Source organism: Manihot esculenta, chromosome 1 (genome assembly GCF_001659605.2).
Source record: "Manihot esculenta cultivar AM560-2 chromosome 1, M.esculenta_v8, whole genome shotgun sequence".
Taxonomy (NCBI): domain Eukaryota; kingdom Viridiplantae; phylum Streptophyta; class Magnoliopsida; order Malpighiales; family Euphorbiaceae; genus Manihot; species Manihot esculenta.
The window spans coordinates 17,514,857-17,521,664 of NC_035161.2; positions in this window are offsets into that span (position 1 = coordinate 17,514,857).

Here is a 6,808-nt window from a genome sequence, read left to right on the forward strand (position 1 = left end):
AAAAGACAGACTCTCAGAAACCAGGGTCCGTGGGGAATAAATATTGCATAAGCCCCGAGGCGGACAAGATTATGTGATTTCTCTGTGTTATGATGCATTTCATGAAAGCATGTAATTAATGAACTGTTTTCTATGTTTCTACTCACTGGGCTTTTTAGCTCACCCCTTCCCCCTAACCCCAGTGTTGCAGGTTTAAGTCAGAGCTCAGAAGTCAACAGGGTAAAGATAAAGTGACGTGTGTTTGTAATAGTATTAGATTAGTACTTTTAGTGTGGACATGTATTGAAATTGATATATGGATTTGTAAGAGAAATGTAATGTAAAGTATAGTAGAGTTATGTTCATTGGATTAGTTCTGTGCTTGGCCCTGAGACTTGGTTAGTCCCTGTTTAATACATGATGTATATTATGCTAGATGTTAAGTTATGTTTGAACTAATCTTGTGGCATGTGTTGTTTACCACGTTATGTAATGGATGAGGACCCTATAGGTGGTCTGATGTTTGTGGTTTGAGGCATGCACAGGTTAGGTTCTAGTTCTTGGATGTAATACCAGTTTGATGTATGTTATGTTGACCCAGCTAGAGTTGTGATGAGGGCTCTAGTAGGGGGTTCCTTTATATTTTCAGTTATGTCGCATACAGGTCAGGCTCGGTATTTACATCATATGTTTCAGTTTTTATGTTAAAGTTTGGTCATGTATGGGATTTGATCAGGTGATAGGAGGTATGTTTGGCTTGCTACGGGTCCCGGCGGCCTTAAGCCGATCTGGATCCTAGCGCCGGTGGCGGTTCGGGCCGTTACAGAGGGGTATCGGTTTCCGGGTCGTTACAATGGGTACCACCCTGCTGGTGATCTCTACTAGCTCAGGCCCTGCCAAGGCCTTTTCTCCAACTTCCTCCCAGCAAACAGGTGACCTGCACTTCCTCCCATATAAAGCTTCATATGGAGCCATCCCGATGCTAGCATGATGGCTGTTATTGTAGGCAAACTCCACCAAAGGTAGATGCTGCCTCCAAGAACCGCCAAAGTCCAACACACACATTCTAAGCATATCCTCGATAGTCTGGATGGTCCTTTCGGACTGTCCGTCCGTCTGGGGGTGAAAGGCAGTACTGAAATCCAACCTGGTACCTATGGCATTCTGCAGACTCCGCCAAAACCTGGAGGTGAACTGGGGCCCTCTATCTGACACTATCAAAACAGGAACCCCATGCAGCTTGACGATCTCATCCACATATACTTGCACCAACTTGTCCACAGAGTAGCCACTCCTAACAGGGATGAAGTGAGCAGATTTGGTGAGTCTGTCCACAATCACCCATATGGAGTCCAACCTGTTGGACGCTGCCGGTAACCCCACTACGAAGTCCATAGCTATATTCTCCCATTTCCACTCTGGAATAGGTAGCGGGTTAAGCATCCCAGCCGGCTTCTGATGTTCCAGCTTCACCCTCTGACACACTTCGCAGGCTGACACAAACTGTGCCACTTCTTTCTTCATCGCTGGCCACCAATAAACTTTCTTCAAATCTTGATACATCTTGGTGGCTCCGGGGTGAACGCTGTATCTTGCATTATGAGCCTCCCTCATAATGTCTCCTTTTAGCCCTATGTCATCTGGTACACACAATCGACTCCCATAGCGGAGGATCCCCTTACTGTCAAATCTGAACTCACTGTCTTTGCCTGACTGAACAGTCCTGGCAATCTTCACTAACTCTGGGTCCTCATGCTGTTTCTGAGCCACTTGCTCCAGAAACACAGGTGTCACTCTCATCTGGGCCACTAAAGCACCGGTACCAGATAACTCCAACTATAGACCTTCATCAATGAGCTTGTAAAATTCCTTCACCACTGGTCTCCTCTCTGCCGTGATGTGGGATAGACTGCCTAGTGACTTCCGGCTCAGGGCGTCTGCCATGACATTCGCCTTACCCGGATGATACTGAATCTTGCAATCATAGTCACTCAGCAGCTCTACCCATCTCCTCTGTCTCAAGTTCAAATCTCTTTGACTCAGGATGTACTGCAGGCTTTTATGATCTGTGAAGATCTCACATTTTACCCCATAGAGGTAGTGCCTCCACATCTTGAGTGCAAAGATTACTGCTGCCATCTCAAGGTCATGTGTGGGATAATTCAACTCATGCTTCTTCAGCTGCCTAGAAGCATAAGCAATCACCCTCTCATTCTGCATTAGTACACAACCTAGTCCCACACGGGACGCATCACAAAAGACCATAAAGTCCTCATCACTAGATGGCAGAGCTAAAACAGGTGCTAAAGTCAACCTCTTCTTAAGCTCTTCAAAACTCTCTTCGCACTGGTCGGTCCACAGAAACTTCTGATTCTTCCTAGTTAGTCTGGTCAGAGGAGCTGCTATTTTCGAGAAGTCCTGAACGAACCTCCTGTAGTAACCTGCCAAACCCAAGAAACTCCTGATCTCCGTCACTGAAGTGGGTCTAGGCCAGTTAGCCACAGTTTCTGTCTTCTTGGGGTCCACCTCTATCCCATTCTCTGACACTACATGCCCCAAGAGCGAAATGCTCCTCAGCCAGAACTCACACTTAGAGAACTTGGCATACAAGCCATGTTCCCTCAAGGTCTGCAAAACCAACCGCAGATGATGGGCATGCTCCTCTGCATTCCTGGAATACACCAAGATATCATCTATGAAGACAATAACAAAGTGATCCAGGTACTGGCTAAACACTCTGTTCATGAGGTCCATGAATGCTGCAGGGGCGTTAGTTAACCCGAACGGCATTACAAGGAACCCAAAATGTCCATATCTGGTCCTGAAAGCCGTCTTTGGCACATCCTCATCTCTGATCCTCAGCTGATGGTACCCAGATCTCAGATCTATTTTGCAGAAACAACCCGCTCCTGCTAGCTGGTCGAATAGATCGTCGATCCTTGGCAAAGGGTACTTGTTCTTGGTAGTGACTTTGTTCAACTGTCTGTAGTCGATACAAAGTCTAAGGGATCCATCCTTCTTTCTGACAAACAAGACTGGAGCACCCCAGGGTGAGGTACTCGGTCGGATGAAGCCCTTGTCTACCAGCTCTTGCAACTGTTCTTTCAATTCCTTCAACTCCGCTGGAGCCATCCTGTAGGGAGGGATAGAGATCGGTCGGGTTCCAGGCATCAATTCTATCTCGAACTCTATCTCCCTAGCAGGTGGTAAACCTGGCAACTCGTTTGGGAAGACGTCTAGAAACTCTCTAACCACTGGCACCGAGGCGGGCTCTCTAACCTGACTGCTAAGCTCTCTCACATGAGCCAAATACCCCTGACATCCCCTCCTAAGCAACCTACGAGCCTGAAGAGCTGATATCAGACCTCTAGGTGTACCCCTCCTGTCTCCTCTGAAGACTACCTCTGACCCATCCTGACCTCTGAACCTGACTACCTTGTCCCTGCAGTCCAAGGTAGCACTATGGGTAGATAACCAGTCCATCCCTAGAATGACGTCAAAATCTATCAAGTCTAGAACCACAAGGTCGGCGGACAAGCATCTTCCCTCAACAAACACAGGACTACACTGGCAGACTGACTCTGCCACTGATGGATCACACTTGGGTCCACTGACCCAGAGAGGACACTCTAACTCAGAGATCATCAACCCTAACCTCTGGACGGCTCTCGGTGCAATAAAAGAATGAGATGCGCCCGGGTCCATCAAGGCATACACATCTGAACAACCAATGACTAAGTTACCTGCCACCACGATGTTAGATGCATCTGCCTCCTGCTGAGTCATTGTGAAGATCCGTGTTGGAGCTGATGGGCCTTCACCTCTGAAACCCGCTAAAGAAGAGGCTGCCCCTCTCCCTCTCCCTCTGCCACTGGCCTGAGTCGTTGTTGGAGCTGCTGGCTACGCTACACTACCTGAAGCTGTCTGCTGGGACTGAGCCATCGGGGCTGCTCTTGGACATTCTCAAGCCATATGCCCCTCCTGACCACATCTGAAACAGGCTGTCGTCCCGAACCGACATACTCCCTTGTATGGCTTACCACACCTTGCACAAACTGCATTATCCGCACCAGAGCTAGAGCCACTCCCTAGTCCCAGACTGGACTTAACCTTGTTCCAGAACTTATTCTTCTTAGACTTCCTGGGACCTCTGTCCCACTTCTTGCTACCTGAAGATGCTGCACTCATTGAAGAAGAGCCTGGGGTCTTAGAACCAGAAGGTTGTGCCACTGACTGTTTAACTGTCCCCTGAACGATGGCACTAGCCTCCATTTTCCGAGCCATATCCACTATGGCATGGAAGCTCTCCCTATCTGCTGACTGGATCAAGGAGGAATATCTGGAGTGGAGTTTCATGATATACCTCCTTGACCTTTTCTGGTCTGAGTCAAGGTTTTGCCCTGCAAATGGCAACAACTCCAAAAATCTGTCTGTGAACTCCTCTACACCCATCTCATCAGTCTGCCTCAACTGCTCAAACTCTATCATCTTCAGCTCCCTTGAACTATCTGGGAAAGCCCATCCTACAAACTCGTTTGCAAACTCCTCCCAAGACATGCTATCCACTTTCGGGTTCACATAATTCTTGAACCACTCTCGTGCCTTCTTGCACTTAAGTGTGAACCCAGCCATCTGAATGGCTCTACTATCATCAGCCCCAATCTCATTTGTGATCACCTTGACCCTCTCAAGATACACAAACGGGTCATTCCCATTTTCATACTGGGGAGCACCCAACTTCATGTAGTCGGTCATCTTGACCTTGCTCCCACTGGCTGAGCTAGGTCTAGAGGGTTGAGCAACTGGGGCTGCTGGTTCTGCTGGAGGAGGAGGAGGTGCAGCATCCCCTGGGGTAGGGTTTGCTGGATTTGGATAGTAAGGTGGGGGTGGATACATTGGGTATTGTGAATATGGTGGATAATAAGGTGGGTATGGCATCTGTGTGGGATAAGGGCTAAAGATGTGGTAGTCCGATGTGCCTCCCATCGAATACCCAGGGTTTTGTGAGAAGGGTGGGTAGTAAGGTGGCTGAACAAATCCCGAGGCCTGAGTGCCTCCTTAGGATTCTCCCATTCCCTCTTCTGACATGCTAACTCCCAAACTGCCATCCCTCCTCTGCTCTACATCCATATCATCCCCCATGTCCTCTGACACTCCTCCCTGAACTGTTCCTCTGACTGATCTGCTTCTACCCAGATCCAAATACCTTCTAGGGTCTCTTACTGCTCTTTCTCTGATAGACCTACTAGACATTGCCCTAGGCAATGCTGGAGGACGGGCGCTCGTGCCCTCATCCTCAGGTGGTACTCCAGTCAATCTTGCTGATCGACGAGTTCCTCTCATCCTGTTTTCTGAAAAACAGTACACATCACATAAACATTAGCATCATATGGTTCATGTGGGCACACATGAACCCGCATCACACATCATAGCATATCATTAATGCACATGCATATAATCATGGCATTTCACATCATCATGCAAGACAGGACTCCACATCCTATCCTAGTGGACATGATCTTCCTATTGTGCTTGACCTTCTAAAACATCTATGAGCCCGACACTCTAGGTCCGACCATATGAACCTAGGGCTCTGATACCATTCTGTAACGACCCGAAAATCGGACCGCTACCTGCTCTAGGATCCAGATCGGCTTAAGGCCGCCGGGACCCGTAGCAAGCCTGACATGTAACCTGTAACCTGTTTTATCCCATACATGATCAACAATCAAATATAAAGATTTAAAACTGTTCTTTCATACATTCTATCATACACCAAACTCAACCTGTGCATGCACTGAACATAATCATAATCATAAACTTGACCCCTCTGTGGGATCCCATCAATGCCCCCAATGGGTGGCATAACATGTGTTGAGTTGGTTAAGCATAGTCATCAATAAACATTAAGATCATGTATCAAAAAGGGATTACAATATACTATGGTCAAGCACACTTCTAACCTTAATATCGCCACATTACATATCTATACATCATTATACAATCTGTCATGTCCACATTCTAACTATTACATACATAAGACTTCATTACTCTTCTTGACTTCTCTGTCTAACCCGTACCTGCAAACCTGGGAAATTTGGGAGAGGGGTGAGCTACTAGAGCCCAGTGAGCAGAATCATAAAGCATTTAAAACACATGCTATCATGGAATGCATCACATCACAACTAATCATATCAAGGATGAACTTGTCATCATTTAGCCCTCTACATATTCCAATCATGCCAGGGGCGTAGTGGAGGCCACACCTGGTCTTTCTCTTATACATAACATAACATACATAATCCATGGTGCCGGGGGCGTAGTGCAGGCCACGTCCGGTCTTTCTCTTACATAGTGCCATGGGCGTAGTGCAGGCCACACCTGGTCTTCCATACCATATCATCATGTCATAACATATGAGGGCTAATGGATCATTCAACATTCATCCACATCAACAACATATTATGCAATTCAACATATTCGTGATTTCTAATGCAAACAACCTAAATATCACATGGCATCCGTGATGCATGAACATGCTCAAACTGATTTATTTACTTAAAAGCATAAGAGTTATTCCACTCACCTCTGGCTAGCTCTGACACTGACTGAAGCAACTGACTCATTGCTGGGGTCCTCGGTTCCTCGGGTCCGAACCTACACAGGTGGACTCAAATGAGGGACCAAACAACTAGAACATAACTCTAAAAACATCCCCCAAAAACCCCCTAAAACATCTCAAAACATCCATACAAGAACATGCAAAGGAAGGATGGACAGGGCACTTTCGACGGCAGGTTCGGCGGCCGAAAGTCCCTCCAGAGCCGAA